The 26,692-nt window shown below is 36.4% G+C and overlaps 1 protein-coding gene across 1 annotated transcript in view; it reads right to left on the bottom strand.

The window, feature by feature from the left end:
• The window catches only part of LOC127635292 (POU domain, class 6, transcription factor 2-like), a 137,171-nt gene that overhangs the window by 61,440 nt on the left and 49,039 nt on the right, over positions 1–26,692 (bottom strand). The gene's annotated exons all lie outside the window — the stretch shown is intronic.

The following is a 26,692-nucleotide window of genomic DNA, read 5'->3' on the forward strand; positions in this document are numbered from 1 at the left end:
CTTGATTTGTATGAGAATGTCACAAAATGACACTGAAAGAAACTTGCACTCTAACCCGCTCATTGTAAATGTAAAAGTAGTGACACTACTAACTTAACAACATTTTTAATCAAAGTGACAGTAGCAATATCGAAGAAGAACAGTCGACTAAAAAGTCACTACAGAAGGAATGTCATAAAGTCTTTATTTGCTACATTTTTTCTCTGAATACAAGGAACAGCAATTATGTTTTATAGAAACTCTGAATGCACATGTGAAAGTCTTTATGTTTGTGGTACATAAAGACTCGAGATGCATTTTATTGTGATTCCTATGAAGTCAAACACTTCCTCTTTGTAAGAAAGCAATAGACAGTAGAGCCGTACAGCCTTCTGACTCAAGACTCCAATGATTTTGAAGAAATAAGTTCAGTTAGAAAAGACCTTGGTTGAAAACGTGCTTTCACTCACCATGACAGAACAAGATGACCCAAGTTATACTATTAAACAAGCCTCTTCCTTTCACATGCTCGCATCAGAATCAACCTCATTTCAGCGCACACTGAAGGTCGATTCACATACCAAAGAAGTCAAGTCAAATTATCTATATATTTTCTAAAAAGAAAACATTGGAAAATAAATGGCTAATATATCAGAATGGATCACTCTGACATATGGTTCTTCTCAGTAGAAACAGGAGTGATGTGTGACAGACAAACATGTGATCTCTGCTCTGAGTTCTGATAATGAAGTCTCTTCACTGTGAGCTCATCAAACATGTTTTTCACTGTACTGCACTTACACCCAAAATGTCACACAATTTTATGATAACCATTATTTTGGAGTTACAACAGTAAAATGCCACAAGATGTTCTCCTTATAGTTTACTGCACTGCAATGATATATCACATACATATCTCAAACCATTTAGAGGGGGATTACTATTAAATAAATAAAAAAATTAAAATAGATTAAAAAAAAAATAGGGTGTTCTGGGTGGTTGTTAGGAGGTCTCTTACTAATAAATACGTTCACAAATAACCATGATTTTATGATGTGCTTGGCATGCAAAAGTCACAGCCAGGTGTTGTGGGTGATTGCCATTTTTTATTTTGTTGTTAGGGTGTTCTGGGTCGTTGCAAGGGCATTCCCAAGTGTCTATGATATTATGGTCCTCAATATGGCTTGGCTCTCTCCTTCAATGTAAATTTAAAGCAATTTATTGTTCAGAAAAGTAACAGCAACAAGCAGTACAATTTGAGGTATCATTATTTGTCAGTTACACAGTCAAGTTTAATATTTTGGGAGAGAGGTTTGTTTAAATCTAGAGTTCAGTCATGACAACGGAAAGATTTAGCATGGTAATGTTAGTATGACATTTGATATGATATTGGTCTTGAAGGAATAGATCTACTGCTGCACAATTAGACAAAATGCAGGACATGCTGCATCGAGCATGTGTGAATATGCTGCTGCGCAAAAACTTTGCAAACAATCCCCCAACAAAGCAGGAAAGCTGCACAAAACTCACAGAACATACACAAAGCACAATCCCCCAACCAAGAAAATCTATCGCCAAGACTTGTGTACTGCTACTGCTCTGAAGAGCCATATGCAATGTATGCTAGCTAGGTTTGCCTTGGCCATTAGTCAAAATGCTGTAATGCTAATTAACTACATTTCTGTGTGTGCCTCAGCCTATTTGGCTAAATGGATTCAACTACTAGTGACCTTACTCATTAGTTACGTCCAAAATCAGGAAAATGCAGAGGCTGTATACAGAGGTAGGAAGGGATCAAGGCACGTCCAAATATTCATGTCTACTGAGATGCCTTAATCTGATCTATTTTTTAAGGCAGCATAAATGTATCCTTTGCAGCCTATGACATCCCACAATACTGTGCGTGCATATCTATGCCGGTTGAGCAGAAGAAAAGACTAATTAGCAGCCGAAGAGGTGGTTGATAAACAATTTGTGTATAATGTAAATTTTTCCCACTTTTTTATTCCATTTCTAGCTAGAAATTAGTATTGTAGTTATGAAATATACACTTGGTTATCACTGAAACTCTCTTGATTTTGTTCTAGATTATTAGACCATTGTAGTTCGGTTGGACTACTTATAGCCATCTGGTGTCCACTAAAGTTAAAGTGTCTGCTTCATCCAGTTTCTGGGATCCTAGTAACGATGTGATGTTATGCTGCCTTAGCAGACTGTCCAAAACCAGTTTCTGGAGGTAATTTCATACACAAACGCTGTCTGTTGAGTCACTGACTGATAGGGCAGTGAGGCAGCAAGACAGCTACCTTTGGTTTCAGATGCAACCATAATATGTACCTGAACCATGAAAAGCCCAGAGCTTATTTAACTAGTGACTTGCGACTAGTATGGATTTATTTAATATAATGACCTACGATAGTGATGTGTATCAGCCCGATTTGGCTATGGCTTACTTTAAGACGGGCTTCTATGTGTCATGGCCAAAAGCAGACCCTACCATACAAGCTGATAGAAGAAATACCACTGCAAACCACCTGAGCAAATAGCATTTTCAGGAAGAAAAAAAAATTCTTGCAGCACACTGCAGAGAAACCAGCTTATCAGCAAAACTGATCCATGTAAATGTTACACAAAGAGAGAGATGCAAGGTGACTAGCTACCTGATTACATGTCAAAGGACCAATGAGCGGCTAATAGAAACAAGCTCAAAGAACCTATAAGTAGGCTCCACACAGAGTTTCATAGCTGAATTCTTCTGGCAAATTTGCCAATCATTATTTAGTTGCACTTTATTTTATAGTATGTGTACTTTCTGTTTACTTACAGTGTACTTGAGTAATTTTAGGTAACTACATGTACTTAATATGGGTTAAGATTAGGGTTGGAGAGAGGTTTAGGGTTAATATCTAGTAATTACAGTAGTTGTTGTAATTATATAGTATGCAAATGTAGAACAGTACTGTAAAATAAGGTGCTACCCATTATTTTCACATGGATGTGAGCACGTGATTTGATGCAAATTATTGCCAGAAGATTGCAACTCTTTACTGGTAGTGGTGAACCTGCAGCAAAACTTTGGCAACAATAGACTATTTGCCGATAATGGCAAACACTTCTATAACAGACCTGTAGCAAGAATGAAGTGTTTGCCAAAAAGCTAATTTGCATGTGAAAATAATGAATGGCAAATTTGGGGCAAGTCTGCCACAGTTGTTTGCCAGAACTCTCGTTTTTTGTAAGTGAGCTAAGCTCTAAGCATGGGCAATAATTATAATCAAAAAGTGATTATCTATAGTTGCCTTAGAGCCACTACTAATAATAATAATTATTCAAATGAATAAATAAACAGTATGTACTGTTGCAAGTTGCTTACATCAGGAAAAATTAATTTTGATTTGCAGGAGTATTTAATCAAAACTGAGTTATAAGCCATCGCAAACAATGCAAAACAATGGATCAATGCTTAGCTACAGAGCGAGATTTGTAATGCATTGGCAAGCATGTGTTTGTTCACAGCATGCTAGACAAGCAAGTGTCCATAATTAATTGATGCAGATGAATAATTAAAACCAGGGGATTTTTTCCTGGCAAGAACTAAGAAAATACATTGGTGTTGACGTTCCTTTGATTAGTATGGCTACTCGTGCATCACAGCTGGACAGACAGGAACATTTTTGATCCACCACAAGCCCTCTCTCCCTTACTCGGAGAGGCAAGAGAATCACAGAAAAGGAGAAGGGAAATAAGCAAGTGTCTCTCGACCAGTAAACAGCCCACTTTTACATTTCTTCAATCGGCTGACACGTTGACACTTCTCTCACACCCCAGCATGAATTATATATATCATCTGCAACTGGGAAGATTCCAAGAGTCCAATTTGCACTTGAAATGTTGGGGCAAGTTGTCTCGTAGGTCTTGACAGGGCGCGCGCATGTGGCGCTCGACCACGCACAACAAAAGAGGAAACCGAGCGAGCCGCTACAAGCAGAAAATAAGTGAAAAGAAAAGAGGAGGACAGGGAAAAAAGGGTTAAAGAAAATGAAAAAAAAGGAATTCTGTCAAAAATATTATCAAAAGCAGGGGCAAGATCAAAAGCGATGGGAGCTGGTTGTCCTCCTGCAGCAGTCGTGAGACCAGAGAAGAGAGAACAAAAGAACAGAAAAAGAAAAAAAAAAGAGAGAAATAAGGATTGACAGAGAGAGAGGAAGAGAGAGAGAGAGAGAGAGAGAGAGAATTGTTGAGAAACCCCATGTGGTCCTATTATATGGGCAGCGCAGCAGGTAAAACAGTGGTTGAGAGGGGCTGCTTTATAAACTCATCCCATTACAAAACGTCGCTAACCTTTCATTCTCCTTTAAACAGGTTGTGAGAGTTTATCATGCTCGCTGTAATCTGACTTGTGCAGAGGAGAGCAGACTCAATGCAGGCCTTGAAGCATTTTTATTGTAGATCTTTAAAAAAAAAATTTATATACAGTATATATATATATATATATATATATATATATATATATATATATATATATATACATTTTTATTTATTTATTTTTTTTTTTTTTTTTGAACCACCCCAGCTGCATGTTTATTGTTAAACCAGAACTGAGGGGGGTGTTCCATATGATAAATGGAACTAAAATTCTATTTATCATATTTTTGTGAAACAGACATAAAATAAAAAAGTTAGTTGTGAGTACTGTATGTGTGAATGTCACATTCTTTGCTGTTGGGTAAATAATTGAACACAATAAAACCACATTAGCATGCATTAAGGGAGGGATCAACTATATAATGATTATAACTGAAAGGTTGCATTGTGTTCTCTGGATAAGATTTTCTTTTTTAATGTATATATATATATATATATATATATATATATATATATATATATATATATATATATATATATATATTTGCCTATTTTTGACTATTTAATGGCTGGCTCCATTGTACCAACTTTTCCCATGCACTGTAAAAAGTGGTAACCTGCTATTGTTTCTTTAAGGAGCGATTTCTATTTTTTCTTATTTCTATTTTTTCTTTCTTATATGTTTCTCTGTAACATAGTCAGATTGATTCAGTGATCTTAGATAATAGTTTTACTTGAATACATTAAATCCAGAAGCGCATTTTTAAAGTTTTTTTCCTGCGCAATAATTGTGGAAATGTTAAAAAGCAAGTAAAAAAGTGTGACAACTAGCCTCGTTCTCCCGTATACACATGTATAGAGTAGATTTGCTATATTTCCTTTTTTTAAAATATATTTTTTACTCTCACATTCAATAAATCAAGGACATGGAGAACAGATGCGGCCTTTTAGAGATCCGCATGAAGCTGTATTGGAACAGTGCATGTTTAATGTCCCCTTTATAAAAGCGATGTTAAACACCTTTTATTCGTGTGCATGACAGTGATAGTCCTCAAGTCCATGGTAACTAATTGGAACAATTCATATATAGGCTGTCATGACATCACCTATCTATAGCCTCTTGCAACACTTGAACAAAGATAATCTGATCCACTGTAAGTGGAAGCATAACACATAACAAGGTTTCAAGGTTATAAGCCTGGATCTCATTCATACTCTCACCTGAGTGTATTTTCATCTTGATTGTACTGAAAAACAGAACACGCTCGCTTCCTTAAGAAACACGTGTAATAATAGTAATGTTGGGTAATGTTATATTCAATCTAGCACTGAAAACTTGTTTATACACTGGAATACAAAAAGACTTATTGAAAGCAGTAAATATTTATTTCAGGTGTCTATAGAATGAAGAAAATTCAAGGACACAGGACAACAATGATAAAAATGCATGGAATGTATGGACATCGGAACAGCAATTCTGATTAGACGTGGCATGTTTGGATGGCCTATAATCATTAGGTCTCTGGCGTAAACTCCTCTTATGAGCCTCTGTGTGGAATGTAATAATAGTAGAGTAATGTCTAATATAAGGTATTGAAATTGGTAGTTATTAAAGATGCACTCATAGTAATTATTTCTTTATATTTTGCTGGCTTAATGGTAAAGGTCTGGGACTTTATCCTAATCCCTATTTACATGAATGCAGCAGAATGCAAAAGCAAAAACAAAAAACAAGCACCTCATGTTGTACTAAATGTATATATCAAAAAGGCAAATCTTGGAAAAGTTACACTATAAAAAATGGTAACCTGTAATTGTTACCAGCTATTTAACCCTTAAAATGAGTTTTGTTGGTGTAAACATCATCAGGTTATTTTCGCAATTATTAAATAGTTTTGGCCTTGTACCAATCCAGTTAATTTAGGTGTTACCATATGAAGCCCATATTTAAAAAAAATGCAGTGCACCTTTAATGAAAGTACTCTCTTACAGCATCCCTCTTTGCTACATAGAATCTAATCTCATAAAATGATTTCACTGCAAATATTCAGCATGCTTTTTTGGTTAAAATGATTCATAAAACTCTTAGGTCAAATCTACTGTATATATGCATTAACAAACAATGCTATCATGACTCTTATTGGGTATCGCCAAAGGAAAACGTTCTAATATTCTCAGGATTTTCTGTGCTCAAGAGTCAAATTGCATGAACCATATTGTAAGTAACCTAATAAATACACTGCATCTAGCCAAACAGAGAGATTTGTAATGTATTCTACATGCTCTTATTTGTTTTTCTTTTAAAGGTCATAATACACTCAAGTCGTATTAATATGTGAATTGAATTTTTTTTTCGTACACAAAAGTAAATAGGAGACATACAAACCTTGTAGACCCACACAACTCCATAGTTATTCTCTCAATTAATAACACCTGATATTCTTCTCCATCTAACCAGTAAGCTCACAAATGAAACCAGGGCCCATCCTGACAGTTTCTGTGACCCGCCTGATGTATGGATGCTAGTTTTGTGCCTCCCTGCCCCTGAAGCCACTCCAATTTAGCACATTTCTCCTTTCTTTTGTTTTCTTGAGATATTTCTGAACTCAAGCAAAAGGAGATGGTTAGAGAAATCTCCAGAACAGATCACAGAGACCCCTCTGTTAAACAGTAAGACATTCACCTCACCTCTGTGACCCTGTGTGAGCATGTGCGTGTTTTTCTTTCTGGGCTTAAAGCTCTTGCCTCTGTCAAACTCCCAGTGTAGAAATCACCTGTCATGTGTTTGATGTGTGTACATGTGTGTACATGTGTGTGCATGTGTGTGGGTGTGTGTGAAGTGCAGCATGTCTGATTGTCAGAGGTCACCCCTGAGGTCACCACAGGGTCATAGCAATATTTTTGTTTCTAGTATGAAAGTGAGTGTACAGGGCGAAGCAGACAATCCACCTGTCTCATTAATATGGTGCACTGTCTGTCTGTCTGTCCCAATGAAACACCCTTTTCTCTGGGTCCTCTAGCTTACGAACACAACAAAATGTGCGTCTGGGTTTGATCTGTGTCAGTCTGCTTGCCTTTTGATAAGCTGTGAGCTATTTAAAACTCCAGACACACAAATTGTTTCAAATTAGAAAACAGAAATAAACTGAATTCACTATAGAATTGTATTCACTAAAGAATTATCCTGGCACAGTTTTAAAATTGCCTGATATTTCTAGGTTGTCCATGGACACATTAAAACTGAGAATGCACAGCAAATTATATTACGTAGATTCATAGTGCACCTAATTATCAAGCAGAAACATTGACTGGTTGAAGAGCACTATTGTCCTCTTAATGACCTGTCAGTGCAAATGACTGATGTCAAATATACTACATGTTGTCATGTTGAAAGCCACTTTTGAAATACTATTAAGGTCCAAATGAAGAAGCATAGACTCATGCACACTGCACACAGGCTGCACAGTGAATTAAAGGCCATTTGCATGGGCAAAGTGAGTAATGCTGAGTTAATTAATTCTGTGGGAAAAGGAATTTGTGTGGTAGGGTCCAGAAGAGGTAAAACAAGTAAAAGGGAGAGAGAAAGAGATGTTTTTGTTTGAGTGTATTCTTATGTATGACAAAAAAATTGTAAGGTAGATTGGTTAAGAAAATGACCAGTAATTGCTCTATTTCACTTGCCAGATGACAATATGAAGAAACCGAAGAGGATCAATGTAAAACCATATAATAAGCCTTGAACACACACAGGGGGAAGAAAACACACATCATTCACAGCTTCGGTGCTTTACAGTGGAGCTCAGACATTACTACACCATTCCCAAACTGTGATTTGGATAGGGATCAGACTATATTAAATGACAGAAAGTCCAAACTGTAGCTGAGAGGTCCTGAGTGTTTCTAGCATTGTGTTAGGATCACAACACAAACCCCCTGTCTGACATTCATGTCTGATCGAAGTGTATTACAGCTAATGTCTCAGCTGGGGATTTAAAGGAATTCTGGGCTGTCTTGCAGTGAAAATAAGGTGTTAAAGATGAGGGTTTTATTATTTTTTTTTTGTATTGAGCCTCATGGATGTACTTCAGTTTGATTTGGGACATTCCAAAAAGTATTATTGGTTGCCAAAGAGTTAATATATTCAGTGCACTTTATAATAAACATGAAATGGCATTTGCAAGCTATTTTACCAGCTCGATCTCATGAAGATTACGTGAAAATGACATGCCTTATTACACATTTCATTGCAGTTTCCCAGTGAAATGTCCAGTGGGGGCACCAAAAGCGAGTGAAATAGTGTTGTAATCAGACAAGGTTTTTGAGATGAACATTAGATTTAGGTTTTAATGAGTAAAACATACCTCCTAAACCTAAAACTTTAATCTAAACCTAACCAATAGTGTTCCAATGTCTCATATGTAATCTTGTGAGTTTGGATGGGCCGAGTCCAAAGTCCAACACTCTACCGGAGAAGTTTATCACACTGGAATGAGTGTGTAAATGTAGGTGTGGCAGGGCGGAGGGCGGGGCCGGATTTAGGCTAATTATGCCTCCGTGAGGTTTAAAGGCTGACTGCAGAGGGCCGTGCGGGAGAGAGAGATCGTTAGCGGACATGTCCGTCGTGTGTGTTTATGTTGTCTTTTAAGTTTCTCATTAAAATATTATTTATATTGAAAAGCCGGATCTCGCCTCCTCCTTGCCCATCCTTTCCATTGAATACCTTTACACTGGTGCCGAAGAACGCGGTCCTTCCTTCGCGTTCAGGTGGCCGAGCTCCTACGTCCCCGGCAGATGGCGACGGCTGCTCCTTTGGGGTGGACGGTAGTGGCGTGGACTATACTACGTCACATCCCTCCTCCTTCCCGGGCTTCGGCACCAATGTAACAGGGTACAACGGAAAGGAGGCAGCCTCTGACCTCTGAGCCCTCTGAGTCCACTGCTGCCATTACCTCTGAGCCCTTGCCTCCTGCAGCTCCATCTCCTGAGCCTCTGGTGGCTTTACCTCCTGCGACTCCCCCCCTGAGCCTCCACCTCCTGCGACTCTGCCTCTGTGGCTCAACCTCCTGTGGCACCGACCGCTGAGACTCCATTCCCTGAGGCTCCTTCATCTCCACCCCGTGATCCTCCATCTCCTGCAACTCCGCCCCCATTAACAATTTTTGGTTTTTATGTATTAAGGAGCTTCAGGAGCCGCTTCTTAGATGGGGGCTCTGTGAGGATTACCCTGGCACCCATGCTATGTTTGTTTATTGTTCACTTCGTGTCTTAAATTTTATTATGAGTTTTGTAGTTCTTTGTTCATTGGCTCTTGTGTTCATTAGTCCCAGATGTTCCTTGTTTGCTCATTAGTCTCTGTGTATTTAATCCCTTTGTTTTCCTCTGTTCATTGTCATTTCTTATCAATTCATGGCTGTAGTGCTTTATTTCTGTTCTCATGTTTTTTGTTAAGTTTAAATTAAAAGCATGCACTTAGATCTCATCCCTTTCATATTTTGTTTCTTCAAACATTACAGGGCAGTTTATAGTTTGAGACACTTGCGGGGGTGTGGGGGGGCACTATTGATGAACATCATGTCATCATGTGCCTTCCTGTAATTACTACAGTGAATAACAATACATTATAAAGTCAAAAGTAGATTTTTACAATTTCAGAATGTTAATATATTAAGTTTATCATTTAATAATATAAATGACTGTAATGCACTGTAAAATATACTGTAAAAAAAAAAACAACAGTTTTAAACTGTAAAATGTACAGGTTGTTCTGTGCAAATGTTACAATGTTTACTGTAATTTTTACATAATTATTCTGGCAACCACAGCAGCCAGTTTTGTTTGTGGTTTTTTTTTTTTGGTAAAAAAAAAAGTTTCTTCTTTTTTTTACAGTGTAGAATAGAAAAGAAATACAACCATGGTCAGCCTTGACAAAAGAGTGTTTTCATAAGTTATCTTTACAAAGCTCACTGTTTTGTCAGCATATGAGTTCCTCACAACATCTCACCACTGCATACTCTTAACACACTCACATCACCCACTAACTCTCTCTTTCTCTTTTTGCCAATACCTGTCTGCCTTCACTGTCCCATAAGCCTGCTTCCTGAGGTCCTTTCCGCAACCCCCTCATCCATCCCCAGCCTTCTTTCCCCTTAGTGTCTAATGCAAAATTTATGCTCACGAGGTGGTTTCAGTTGGTGGAAAAATCAATACTGTTGGGCCCTGATGCGCCAGGGAGAAAGAGTGCTCTTTGACTGACAGTAAAACACGGGGGGAGATTGAGGGGCCACTTTAAAAGTGAAGAAAGCACTGAATTGGCCTGAAAGCCTCATCCACCTCATCTTACAGCAATGCATATTTCATATTTAATATTTAATGCATATTTCGATAGCAATCCCAACCATACAGGGTTAAAGAGAAAGTTTAACCAAAAATGAAAAATCTCTCATAATTGACTCTTATATTATATAATATTATATTATACCAATATACCCTTACTTTGTTTAAAATCTGTCTAATTTTTTCTTTCTTTCTTCAGTGGAACAGAAAAGAATATGTTAGGCAGAATGTTAGAGACTGACAGTTTCAGTCACTTTTCACTTTCAATACATAGAAAAAAAGATGCAATTAAAATGAATGGTGACTGAGGCTGTCAGTTCTTAACATTCTGCCAAGCATGCTGTCTGGAAAAAAAAATTATGACAGAACGTTTGGTGAACAGTATAGAAAATAAGAGAAAAGTAAAGGTTTTTCAGATTAAGTTTCCATTCTGCCTGCATTACAAATAATTATGCTACTACTATATATATACCTGCAGCTGATAAGCACAGGGTTGTGCAGGCAGTGCTGTTGAAATGAAGTGATTTAAAGACAATGTTTATACATCATAGGGTATTTTTTGTTCACTGCCTGCATTGTGCTTTGCTTTGGCCTTTCAAAAAAAATTAAATAAATAACTAATAAAACAAGGCAAAATGCAAGGTAAAAAGAAAAGAGATATCAATGGAATGAAACAACCAAAAACAATATATTTGCCCTCAATCCTTCTTGCACTACCTTGCACCTCTTTAATTATACCTTTTGCTTGTCTCGTGGAGCATGTAAGCACTGTTGCATGGTACCGAATAGAGGGATGAGGAGCGTCATACGAGCAGTTTGTGCATTGCCTGTTTGTTGAAAAGTAAGTGTAAGTGACATGACACCGCTTGTGATTTTTAATGCATTTTAATAAACCCCAATACAGCAAGAAAATGAAAGGAGAACAGTCACCTGCTGATATGAATAAGAAATGATCTAGCTATATCAAATAAGTATAAATTTGTGTGAGTCGTACAATACAGCTTCAAGTCCCTGACACGCATTGAACCATTTTACAAAGTGAAAGCTAGCAAACACTTTTGCAACAATGTTAAAAACGGTAGATTTCCTTGTAAAAATGCGTTGGGGGAAAAAACAACATCTCTCGTACATTTGTTCCACACAGTGATTAATACTACCTCAGCTTTTTGAAAAAAGCAGTGCGATCCTTTCTGCCAGTTTAGTAGTTTCTCTCTTGCATGGACTATGTGGTATTTGAGTGGTGTGAGCGATATATGATGAATGAAGTGGCATGCTACTTATGCGCTTATCGTACTCACTGACTAGCAACAGGTTCAGCAGAGGCCAGCCGCAGTAAATGAAACTCCTCAGCAGGACAATACATCATCAGAGCAAATATATGCGGCACAAACGTACACGCGCACATCTCGCTCAACACAGGACACAGACAAGGGCCGTGATGGGTAGAAGGAGGGGGGAAGAAGAGCTTGCATAACATTGAAAAAAAAAGATGGAGGTAGAGGGTAAAAAGAGAGAGGGAGAGGAAAGAAATATGGCCAGAGATATGTGGAAGCATAACACATTTCCTATTAGCTGATAGACGTAGTTTGTTTCTTCTTCTTTCCATACACTGTCCAGGCCAGGGAAAGTAAATAGAACTTACCATTGCTAATATTACACATAGGATTCATAGAAAGGAGATTTATCATGATGAAATGCTGTAATTCACATTGGCCTTTCACACATTACGTGGATACAACACTAGGGGACTTTGTCAGGAAAGGTCATCAATTTCTCTGAGAATATGATAAAAATAGTACATTATAACTATATAAATATTTGGTAAAACTTTACAGTAAGGTTCTATTCATTAACATTAGTTAATGCATATCATTTTTAACATTAAAAGTGGTATCTGTTAATGTAACATAAGTTAATGCATTATGAACTAACACTGAACTAACAATGAACAATATATTATTTTACAGCATTTATTAATCTTGGTCAATATTATGTCAAAATGTAAATGTCAAAATATTACTCGTGTATGTTAATAATGTGTGAATGTTAATAATGTGTGAAAATCCCAGGAGATCAGCAGTTACAGAAATACTCATCTGGCACCAACGATCATCCATGCAATTATCTAATTAGCCAATCATGTTATAGCAGTGCAGTGTATAAAATCATGCAGATACAGGTCAGGAGCTTCAGTTAATGTTCACATCAACCATCAGCATGGGGAAAAAAAATTATCTCAGTGATTTGGACCGTGACATGATTGTTGGTGTAGGCAGTATTTCTGTTAATGCTGATCTCCTGGGATATTCAAAGGCAACAGTTTCTAGAATTTACTCTGAATGGTGCCAAAAACAAAAAACATCCAGTGAGCTGCAGTTCTGGAAATGTCTTGTTGATGATCAACGGAGAATGGACAGACTGGTTTGAACGGACAAAGTCTACAGTAACACAGTTAACCGCTCTGTACAACTGTGGTGAGAAGAATATCATCTCAGAATGCTGTTATGAGATGCGGGTTGGCACTGTTTTGGCAGCATGAGGGGGACCAACACAATATTAGGCAGGTGATTTTAATGTTGTGGCTGATCGGTGTACATACAGGGTTGGAGAGTAACGGAATACATGTAATGGGATTACGTATTTACAATACAAAAAGTAAGTAACTGTATTCCACGAGTTACAATTTAAATAATTGGTAGTTACAGTTACATTCAAAAAGTATTTTTATTACTGAAGAGATTACTTTGCATTTTATTCTCATTTGTTTCATTTAATATTTAATCTTTACAGATGGAAAACATTTATACATAGAAATGATGCGATCCAAAGTGCATTTGAACATCGGTGAAACACTTTCTTATGATGTGTTACATTCATACGAGCAGACAGAGAAGTAAGTTTGGAGCAGAAGATATAGAAATAAACCTTGTGTAAATTGTCAGCTTTACGCTAAGCTAAAATGCTATTTCTAGCCATATGTGACCAGACACGATCATATTTTTTTTATCAAGAAAATTCATGTTGGATCATAATTTATTTTTTCTAGTAAGATCTTTGATATTAGGGCAAAAATTTTATTCTTGATAATAAATGTTTTATTGTTTTCCTGTAAAAATATCTAAAAATCCTTAAAACAAGATCAGTTTGATTAATCTTGTTTTAGAAACAACACTGCATAAGATATTTTGTTTTTTCAGAGAATGTATTTTTAACACGTGTATTTTGTCTTACTGTACTGACAGAGTTTTTATAGTCAAAACAAGTGAAAAAAATCTACCAGTGCTGAAGAAGTAATCCAAAGTATTTAGAATACGTTACTGAGCTTGAGTAATCTAACAGAATACATTACACACACACACACACACACACAAACACACTCTCACACACACACACACACACATATATATATATATATATATATATATATATATATATATATATGTATATATATATATATATATGTTTATGGTAATACTATACTTTTTGTGAGGGAACCATAAAAAAAATATACCACGAAACAAATATAATAATACAAATTTTTGTCAAACTACCATTACAGTAACACTGTAGTATTCTTTACCATTTTATGTCTTCCCCTAACAAAAACACTGTGGTGGTATCGTGATAAAGTAATGTGAAGCAAATGGTAATACCATGGTACTTAGATATATACCAATATATAATGATTACCATATGAATTATGATGCTTACTTCAAAGAATATCATGTTATGACCATGATACATTTAAAAAAAAAAAATATTATGTACATTTTTTGGTGCTGTGCCATTAAAATTGTGTTAGCACTTTTTACTTAATGTGCTGTTCTACATTTACGCACTATATAATTACATTGACTACAGTAATTACTAGGTACTAACCCTAAACCTCCCCCCTCAACCCTAACCTTAACCAATGAAAGTAGAAAAAATTATTCTTTATAGATTAATTATAGATTGAGAGGAACTTCCATGTTATTGAGGGCAAAATGACACATTCAGTGTGTCTGTTCCGCTCTCAACCCCCCCCAACCCAGCTCTCCTCTTCCAGCAGTGCCCAACACTTGGCCCTGTTTGTGAAAGATGTAAGAGTTTAATAAAACGATATCCCCTCTTCACTCGTGTCTGTGGTCTACTTTCCAGCTACATGATCCAACCCTGATGTGCCTGCTGTGTTTTAACCAAGGAGCCCCTAGGGACCATTACACTCCCCCTCCCTTCCTCTGGGGCCTTTTAGGGGCCCTTAACACTTACAGAATACGCTTGAATCCGAACCCCTTCCCCAGAAAGCACATCTATTAATTAAGGTAATTAGGGCCTGAGCCAGCAATTAGAAACCGCAGATAGCTTTTAGCCGCTGCCTGACGCTCCCATAAAGGCTTGGTTTCAGCACCATCTGCCACGTCAGAAATCACCACAGGATCTTGTGTTTCCAAGGGAGGAGGGCTACCAGTGTTATCTGAGATCCAGACCTTCACCTGACCGAAGGGTCAAATTGTAGACCCTCTCATATTTAGGCTTTTCATCTGATATGAAATGACAAATGAAACACTTATCATGTGTCAGTAACTGTCAGCTTGGATAGTGATCCTTATTATAATACATTTGCTGAGTTTATACACCCGTATTTGATTCAAACGAAAGAGGAAAAGCAAGCTACAGTACGCACCTGTATTAAAAGATGTGTGATGTGTATTGATAGGTTGATTCTTTAGATATTGACCGAATGGCACAGTCGTAATAACGAAGCCAGATTTGTGTAGGTTTTATATTGATTCCGTTGTAAGTCGGCAATGATAAGCTGCTTGGTTGCTATTGATTCTTCTGGACATTCAATACACTTGTTTTCATTTGGAGATTTAACTGTACTTCATCGACAAAATGCTTCTTCTATTACGTTGTAAGTGGCCAGAGTAAAATCCCTCTAAACCCCTTTTTTTAGACTTTTCAGAAAGGGGAAAATCTCGTTTTAAACTGTGATTTTTTTTTACTCAATTAAAGGGATGCATGCCAGTCAAAGGCATGAACATTCCTTGATTTTATTTCAATCTGTAATTCAACTATAATATGGCATTTACTCCCAAGAATGCATATATGGGGGATTCTTCAATAAGAGGCACTTTTGGCAACTTCTTTAAAATTGAAAGCTTTGTTTCGTCTTTGTTAAAATATTGCTCACATGGCCTTGATCAAACTTCAACTGGATTTTGTGTTATAGTGTGAATTTGTTTTAACATTGTGTGTGATGTTACTAATGAATGATGGTAATAATATTTTTCACTTTGTGTGGAGGAAAATTTAGAAAGCTACTCTCAGATTATCATGTGAAAATGAATTATTTTTCTGATGTTGAAATTGACTATTTGACTGCTTGCCAGAAATGTCACTTCACATTTCCAATATAACTTATATATATATATATATATATATATGTTGAGAGCAAATCTTGGTTTTCTCTCTCTCTCTCTCTCTCTCTCTCTCTCTCTCTCTCTCTCTCTCTCTCTCTCTCTCTCTCTCTCTCTCTCTCTCTCTCCCTCAGCCAGTCTAATAGTTTCAAATAAAACCTCTAGTTCTTACAGTAAATTGCTGGGGAGTTTGAGCAATAACTCATTTTAAACACACATACACATCGCACACACAAACACACAAACACACTCACAAAAGAATGAAATATGGTCCTGTGACAGAGCACAATCGCACATTGTCAGTGAAGTGTGATAACCCCATTTTCATTTCGTTTCACTCCCATGAAATTACCATTAGCATTACGAGTCATGCAGAACACAGATAAATGCAAAAAATGCTACCCAGTTCATCCAGACAGGAATAACCGTCCCCCCCAGATTACCATCTCTTATTCTCGCCCTCTCTTTCCTCCGCTTGCTCAGACTCTTATAGTTCATTTGCAATGTTTTGTCAGTTCATGCCCCCCTCACTGACCATGTAAATCACTAATCAATTTCCATGTCCAGAACTCGACAACAGCAAATTCAATAAAAAAAATGCATTTCTTATTTCCAAATATTTGTTCCTCAAAAATAAGTATCAGTAATGGAATAGTTAAGGGATTGGATTTGTTGAAGGAATATTCCGGGTTCAATACAAGTTAAGCTCATTTGATAGCATGGCATAATGTTGTTAACCACACAAATGAATAGTCCCTCCTTTTCTTTAAATATAGCAAAAATCTGGGTTATATTGAGGCACTTACAATGGAAGTGTGTGGGGTAAATCCATAAATGTTCAAGTACTCACTGTTTTAAAAAGTATAGCCGCAAGACATCCCATTCACTTCCATTGTAAGTGCCTCACCGTAACCTCAATTTTTGTTCTTTTTAAAACGTAGTAAGGTAGGTAGTAATCAACATTATGCCACAAATGCTGTCAATTAAGCTTAACTTGTATTGAACCCAAAATATTCCCTTTGTAGGAACTGAAATCCTTAAATTTCTTACAATTCCCATTCATACAAACATATTCCCACATTTCAGCCACAGAAGTGGCTTTGCACATAGAAATGTCTTGCAGGCCAGGCTGGAGGAATCATTCACACCCTCTGACATTAAAAAGCAGTTGGATGCCCTGGTTGAAGCTGGTGACATGCGAGTGGATGATTTATTTTGTGCAGTGAGAAACTTTTATTTAGCATCGGTGGATTACCTCCAAAACTGGAGCCGCTCATTGGAGAACACAGGAAAACTTGAGCGGGCCCTACTGAGAGACATCCCAGAATGGAAAGACATTCAGAGCAACCTCGAACACTTCTCCAGAATCCCTGCTCTCAGTTTGATTGAAGAACATGAACATTGAACATTGAAGAACATTGAAGATTAAACATGCTCTTTGATGAGTAAGCTTGCATGAAAAACATTGTCACTCGTCGCATCACTGAGTGGAACATGAACAAGACGGCCGTGTCTGAGAGATGGACAGATATTTTTTGTGAGCTGGAGAGCAAGATCATCAACTTCTGAGTCTTGGCCAAGGTCGTGGTGTTTGTTTTCTGCCTGCAGGTACATCTACATCTGTGGAGCGTGTGTTCTCATTAATGAACGCAGCATGGAAACCGGAAAAATCTCAGTTCAGTGTAACAGTCATGAAGGCAATGCTTTTCGTACATCTTAAGTTTGGACTGGACTGCTCTGCATTTTATGATAAACTCTTGAAAGACAAGTGAACACAAAAAGCGCCAGCGAAAAGTACAAGGCACAGTTACAAATGCAAATGCACCCTCTACATTGATCTGCGCCTAGGTAAGAATGTGTTAATTTCATTTTCGCTGGGAGAGGGCTGTCCCATTTTCCACAAGCAGGAATCTGGTCACCCTAGACTTGGCCAATAAGCACACACCTAGAACACACCTAGAACACCAAAGCAACCACGCAGATCATCCTAGCAACCACATAGCAATGTGCTACAAACCATTCAGAACACATTAGCAACCGCATAGCAACGCCCTGGCTACCACCTACAATACCCTTGCATTGTGGTGGTGACGTTAGGCAAGTATGCCTCGAATTTTCTTCAGAGAATCTTTTTTTATTTTTTATTTTACCCAGTGTTGTATGAAATGTTTGTGACACTTGCAATAATCTCACCAGCACAGCTAAGTAGGCTACTCTACAATTGTTTCTTATAGTTTCCATTTCAACAATATTTCCTTCCTTCCTTCCATTATTACTACTATAGCCTCTGCTATTTTATCCCATGTCTAGTGTGTCCTGAGTAGTGTGCAGAATGTATGTAGATCCCTTACTCCAACACCCACCTACCCTTTCATTACATATCTGAGTGAGCATGGGTGTCGTGCTGGACTTACACATGGCTTTGCTTCAGATGTCCTACCTCGAGAGAGCTCTAGTCTAGCTGGGTAGGGGTAAGAGGGGGCGCAAGAATATGCTCTAAATGATAGGTTTAATTTACTGCCAGTTTGAGAGGCTTAAGTTATTTCAGGCCTCTCTGCACCACTTCTCCATCGTGAGAGAAAACTGCCAGTTCACTCTTTTAAAAAACATTAATGGCACTTCCCAATTATTTGTAGAATGATGCAATTACCATAAAATATATTTTAAACATGGATGAGTGGAGGGAGGCTAAATCCCGGCAGAGGCACAGAGGCATACTGTAGGCAATGTTCAGAATGGAATACTAACTGAATACTGTGCAGTATACACCATATACTGCCTACATTTGTTTTTAATAGTAAGAGTAGCAGTCCGTGTTATTACATAATAAACCTTTTAAACAGTAATGGTGTACATTTGTACATGATCTCATCACACTGCAAGTTTAATTTAGTGAGTGGTGTCAATTTATCATCTAAAACCGTTATTTTAAAATGTCTTCACATATGTCAAAATGTTGTAAAAATGTCCAATTAAATATCAGTCATGAAACAGATCCAAAGAAATCCTGTCTTTGACCATGTTGCCATTTAAAAGCATGACAATAGTATGCTTATAAGACAGTATGTCTAGTACGGGACAGTTGGGAACTATATACCTACTACATTCTGCAGGAATAGAAATACTAGTATGGTAGAATGCTGTTCCGAAATAGCCATACTGTATATGTGTTCCATTCTACGTCCCAGATCTCAGTATATAGAGAGTGTGTCTCCTTCAGTTTTACTACAGGACAGCTGAAGCAATGTGGCTTTCTCAATCGAAACAGACAAAGCCATATCCGATCACCATTATACTCGTCTTTTCCAATCTTTCTTCACCCCACGCCTCCCCCCACTTTGCTCTCTCTCTGTTTCCTCTTTTCACAGTTTAAACAGAGTGACAATGCCACCAGTCATGGAGGACAGAACAGCATGTGGCAGGACAGGCAGCTGGTGAAGCCATTTCAAGATGACAAACGCAACCAGTATGTCAAACATTAACAGCTCGATTTTACCTGACACTCGAAGGACACTCCGTGCCCTTAAAGTTTCACACACAGAATTGGTGTTGCCACGGCTATTTATCAAAGCAAGATCAATTATAAATGATCAATAATAATCCTGGAAGTGTGCAATAATGCTCATTTTAAATGTGCTACAATAATAATAATAAATGCAAACTTAACTTCAGAACATCCATCCTAGCTCTTTATCGGTCTAATTTCTATCCAGATACAATGGGTCTTATTCGATAACCATGCAAACGTTACTGAATAAGAAAACATTTGCATGGTTATTACATATTTAGCTATTCTTCACTTTGCGCACTTTTAGTACTGTGGATTTCTAGCAAGTCAAGTCTTGTTAAAACATTGCTCTCACTTTCACTAGTTTTATAATTTGTCAACTAAAACTGTCCAGGTGTGTATTTACATGCAGCACAGGAGAACTTTACTAGGGACCAAATTGTTTGATGTGGTTGAAAGAATCCCCAACTGTCATACATTTTGAAAACCCAATAAATAGTGAAATTATTTATCCTTTTTCTTTGTTTAAATTAACAGTTTTAAACATGTAATAATTATCATTTTTATAAAGCATATTCATAGTTTATTATTGAAAGTCTGTGTCAGGGACTAAGCTAAAACCGTCAAATCTGTGGAAATGCTTTATTTTAGTTATCGCTGTTACAGTATAATTACCTATGTAAGAACAGAGTAATAAATCATTTAATAACATGGAACAATATGTAATTCAGTTTTGGAACAGCATGTACTTACACATTGTAATTATGTAGGTGTAATAGACATGTATTATTACATGTGTGTAACAGTCCTTGTTACATACCTATTTGTGTAATAGGAAGATCTTGTTACATGCGTGGAACAGACAGATCTTGTAACAAAACATTGGTGTTTGTGTGGGCTTTTCATGGTGAAAATAATCACAACTGTATAGAAACTACAATTATTAACATATCTACATGTGATTTCCACAAATTATTCAAGCAGCATTGGTCTTTAGTGTGTATGGGCATCAGTCAGGTTGTCAACATTTTTTTTATTGAAATTATATCTGAAGAAACACAGCATAAAAAAGAAATACACTAAGTTATGTGATCAAGATTGTACTTAAGTGTACTTCATGTGTAACTACATACCTTAACAAGCTGTTCTTGAGTTTAAATTAACTCACTTGTACACAGATGAATACATGTAATAGCTTCATAATTACATTAAAATGACCAGACAAATATGAACATATTTAGCAAAAAACATTAAACTTTCAGCAGCACTGTAGTCAATGAGAAACCTTTGCTGTCAATGTGATGTTATAATAAAGGTTTTATATTTTTGTATATGTTTATGCATATTTCATTCTTTAATGTCCATGTCATGCCTGGCAGGTTGATGTGTAAGTACACTTAAATATTGTATTAGCATCTATTGAGATATATATTATGTAATATTGTGTCATTCTAATCTAATTCATTTCATGTATTCAGCTGTGTACTAGTGAGCCAATTTAAACTTAATGGTGCAGTCAGCAATATTTTTCTCAATAAAATAGTTGTACTCCTAAAGAAATGAATTGTCATTTTGAAACATATGTATAAATGAGCACTCACATGAGATGAGATGAATACTCCAATCATATTATAAACATATAAAACCTGTTTTATTCTACATGGAGAGGGTCAGCTTGTGGGGGTAGATTAAACTTATCATGACCGACTTTGAATAGTGAATTCCTACAATGCCTTCTGTAACTTAAAACTATTGATTCTGAATAATGCTGCATCCAAGCCCCTAAGTATGCCCAAGACGGCATGCATTAAAATTACGAAGTGCACCTTTAAACACAGCTTGTTAAGGTATATATTTACACATGAAGCACACTTAATTACTGTCTATATACACTTTATTTTACATGATTAATTCTATGTAATATTGTGTAATTGCAATGTAATTATGAAGCTATTACATGTATTCAGCTGTGTACTAAATTAGAGTTAATTTAAATGTAATCACAGCTTGTTAAAGTATATAGTTACACATGAAGTACACTTGTACAGTCTATATACACTTTATTTTGTGTGCTAAATACTATGTAATAATGTGTAATTTCAATGAATTTATAATGCTATTATATGTAACAAGATCTTCCTATTACAACAATAGGTATTTAACAAGACTGGCCTGTTACACATATGCAATAATACTTGTTCATTACACATACATAATTCCAATGTGCAAGTATATGGTGTTCCATAATTCATTACACATTAAGCAAATGTTGTTTCATGTTATTATATTATTTAGTACGCTGTACTTACTTGAGTAATAACACTGTAACAGGACACTAAAATAAAGTGTTACAAAATCATATATACTGTATAAATGGTATTTGAAAAGGTACCTAAAAGGAATGGTAATAGGTTTCCAAGTTGCAATAACCTTCATATAACAAAAGGAAAAAAAGGTATAATATGTTTGTTTTAATACAAAATCAGCCCCTAGCACATGAAATGTCCCGAATTTAAGGAAACACCCATCTGTGTGTAGAACCTGTATGCGAATGCTCCTGATTCATCAATAAGTTTGCACTTAGGCAAAAATTAGAAACAAACCACAAAATCATAGACCTGAAATAAATGGAATGTGTAAAGCTGAAATGCTTATACTGTTACAGATTGAAAAAGTGACTCTAATGTAAATTACTTATTTTACAGTAATACATTTTAAGTTTGTTAAAACTCAGATCTGTAATACAAGTTAGGGTAAGTTTCTGCATAAAAACAGAACCTAACCCTTCACTAACCATTTAAAATGCCATTTAAAATGCAACCAAACATAAGCAGTCTAAGCCTATTGAAAAAGTGTTTATTTCGCTTAACTGGTTTTAAGATTGGCACAATTGGCTTTAATTGAAACTGTTGGTATTATTATGTATATAATACCAATGAAGCACTATGGCATGAATAAATGTTTTGTGGATGTACAGATGCTTTTTTTGATTGTGGGAAAATGTATTTGTGCTTGTGCGTTGATGTCTAACATTTGTGGCATGAAGTGTTTTCTGTTTGCGTCCCTGGATATGTGTGGGCCAACCGCACTGCGTGGTTATGTGTACACTACAATTTGTGTTATTTTTGTAGCTAACCCACTGTCATATGCAGTCACCCGGCATCACAGTCAGAAGAAAATAAAAGAAAACTGAACAATATCCAAAGCGCACAGGAGATGAGAATCTTTGTTTCTTCCTGAATTGCCTTGGAGAACATGTGGTGTAACCCCCCACCCCCCTTACACACACACACATTAACACAAACATACACACACCCACACACTAACACCACCTCTCACTCTCAATTATTTGGCTGCTGTCACAACAAATCAATCAAATTACCACTGCAGGTCTGTGTGCAGGTGCTGCTAGTGCATTGCTAGTCACATTAACTTTGAAATATATGCTCCAACAATTTTATCACTGTTATTTATTTAATGCGACTCTCCCCCTGTGAGTCATCTTAAAACTGCCATAAACTTTAAACATTAAAGGACAACGTGGAAAGCACAGAACAGCCAAACCAAGGAATAAAGGGGAGAAAAGGGATGATTTTGCAGATACATTTTTATATTATAAGAATGTTCCAGCATGATCGATTAACAGAGACGTTAAGTTTGCATCTTCCGTCAGTTTTCAAAAACAAAGAAAAATTGTAGTTACAGTAAGGCATTTACTATGGAAGTGTGCAGGGCAAGACATTCTGGAGGGTCTAAAAGCAGAAATGTGAGGATCGTTATTTTTGTTATATCTCATATTAATTATTCTGCACAAAATGTGCTTACAGTTGTCTGAATAATCCTTTTAGTGTTGGGAATAGTGTTCTAAGTGGATGAACTGGTATTTTACGCATTACTGTTGTATGACCTCTGTTTGGATTATTCTCTATAAAAGTCCTCTAGTGTCCTTCAGAGTTTTGTGTTGCAAGAGTTTACTGGCTCCACATGGTGATGACAGGGGTTACTGGATATAACTTTTCACCGAAAATTTTAATAAATTATTTTATCACACTATTCTCACATGAACGTGTCATTTTTAAATATACGTTTTGAGACTATACTTTTGAAACAGTGTGTGTTTTAACATTTATTCCATTAATCAAGTGTTCATTACAGACCGATTATACGTACATTACAGTAAACAAAATTTTTGTTTGCATTTAAAAACTGATGATTTATTTTTGACAGTGGAAATCAACAGCATGCCAGAGATGCTGTCAATAGAACTTGAACCTTGCATTGAACCTGCAACATTCCTTTAACTATAGGTTAAAATACTACAGGGTACTTTGACTGAACAAAATCAGTCAAGGTTAAATCAGACAGTTTGTAAAACAAATCTCAAATGTATTTCTTGGCTTCAAACATTTTAATAATTTAAGCTTTTAAATCTTAGTAATTACTCTTGGTGTCAAAATCAAAATGTTCTTTTAGGTGGCAGCGCACAAAAAAAAAAATCATACAATTTATATTACATGAAAACTTAAATCTCACTGTCTGTGTTTTCTCTCCCTCTTATGATCTCGTAATGGGATATAATTTAGCCTAATGATTTCTGAGTTCTCTGTCTACACAGCATCACTGAATCAACCAATTCAGTTCAGCACCACGGACAGCTCACTCTCAACAACCAATGTTTATAAAGTTAACATTTCTTCTTATATAATTTCTATTATTTCCAGAGAAGTAATGTTAGCTAAAGCAGAATAACTTTTCTTTATCTACAAGTCTCAAATTAACTTTCACTTGCGATATTTATTAATGACGCAAGAATAACATCCCTTGTTACTTTACACACACGTCGTGAGCAAATTATGAGCTTTCCATTGTCTTTTTTATGTGTTCGATTTTATCACCCAAAAGGCTTCAAGTTTCTCTTTGAGGCTACTTTTAGCTAAACTAAGTGAGTTAGCAGCTTCAAGTTCCCAGTCTGTGTCAGTACTCAGTCTAAAGTGATGCCCCAGTATGACAGGAGTGTGATCTCTGTGAGACTACAAGTGTTCTTTCATTGAGACAGAGGAGCAGTGTTGTGATTAAAGCATACATGGCTCCTCATTAGCCTGCGAGCGCAGAGAGATGCAGGCAATTACTCCTCATCCCCAAATGCCATTTTATTTTTCCTGCAAGAAGAACACACACTATCGTAGACTTACCCACAACCCTCCCCCCTACACGCTACACTGCAGGTTCTGATGTGCACCCATCAGGCATGAATATGAAAGAAGCCAAGTATACATTTGTTCTGCATTAACTCAAAGTAGGCTGACAATGTAGCACTGATCTTTCATTTGCCTTACATCTCTTTAGGGAAAATCTGGCATATTACAAGGATGTTTCCAAAAAGCCTTTACATGGGTCATGAAAAGACATGAAAAGAGTTACACTTATGCTTTTCGTGAGAGGCCTGTTTTGAGTTTTTCAGAGTTGATGAGCAACCACGTAGGTGTTATTTTCATTCCGCACTTTATAGAGACACTTTGATGAAAGTAAAAGTTGATTCTGTAATTTGATATGTTATGAGACAGACTATAGAAGGAATGCAGTGGGACTTTTCAATTTAATTTTCAAAAGAGCGAAATCATATCAACTCAAATACAATCAAATGTTGTTATTTGTGGCATAAAGAAATGTGGCAAGTAAACACATTAAATATTTGCCATGTATTAAAATACACAACCAACACCATAAATACAACACCATATTTCTTATAATTTAATTAAGCAAAAGGGTGAAAAGGGCTTTGGTCTATTGTGAACATAGTCACAGCTAAAAGGTGTTGGTGAATCATATTTGCAGTACTATTTCATTTTATTTTCAATGCATTATGTGCTCAGGTGCCTTATTGCTTTTATAAAATGGGTACTCCAAAAACATAATATTAAGGACACCAATTTTATTAAGCAAACTCACTAAATCATATCCAACATAGCATTGCAACAAAAACAACATAAGTAAAGTTTTTAAGACAAACTTTTATGTTGGCTAGATAAAGCCTTGTCTAAAAAATTTAAACTAGTTTTAAAAGTTGGTTATGCAGACAATACAGACAGACAGACAGATAGACTGTCACATAGAAAGCTATACCATCAATGAGAGAGAGGGGGAGAGAGAGAGAGAGAGAGAGAGAGAGAGAGAGAGAGAGAGAGAGAGAGTGAACATTCAGTGAAATAAGGAATGTTTAACTAAACAAGTTTAATTTCAGACTTTAAAGACCTAAATGACCTCTCAAAATTAAAAATACTCCTAGGAGGAGGAGACAGGGCACATCTTGCTGCCCAATATGTATCAACATGCCACAACCTGAGGGATACTGAAAGATCTGGACAAACACACACACACAATGTGATGTGGTGAAATAAATAATAATAGTAATTTATATTATTGTTTTTTATGTATTTTCTAATAATTATATTATATACTGTCCAAGTTATTGGACAAAATGTTTTTTGCTTTTATTTTATTTATTCTATATGATGCTTTGGCAACATTGTTTTTGAAACTTTCATGCCAATAAAGCCCATTGAATTGAATTGAACTGAATTGAATTGAATTGAGAGAGAGAGAGACCAAAGGCAGAACAAAGGCACAAAGGTGTGTTTGTTTACATTTAAATTTTTTGACAGTAGGAGTTTGAATTAACAAGCATTCCATTGGCTTGTTGGAGCATTCCATCAATGTAAGTCTATGGGATTGTTTTCGGTTCATAATTTTCTGTTGCGCACAGTCCTGCTCGGATAGCTCGAAAACTTATATAGACATAATTTAATACTTGACACTAATTCTAGAACTCGGCTGATCAAAGAGCATTAAAACTATTCATGGGTGTGGTTTGGACGTGATGTTTTTTATTTACAATCATGCATGCCAGCTGAGGAGTTGTTACCTAGTTGTTAAAATGGATAACTTTGAAGCACGTCTCTCAGTGTGGAAGTATACATTTTTACATGATTTGCAGCACAAACTACAAAGACAGCACGGCCATGACAAATGAGTGGAGAAAGATTTTAGTTTTTAAAATTGAAAGGGGCCGTGACAAATTTATTAAACCAAAGAAGCGGCACAGCGC

This window comes from Xyrauchen texanus, chromosome 42 (assembly GCF_025860055.1).
Source record: "Xyrauchen texanus isolate HMW12.3.18 chromosome 42, RBS_HiC_50CHRs, whole genome shotgun sequence".
NCBI classification, from domain to species: Eukaryota; Metazoa; Chordata; class Actinopteri; order Cypriniformes; family Catostomidae; genus Xyrauchen; species Xyrauchen texanus.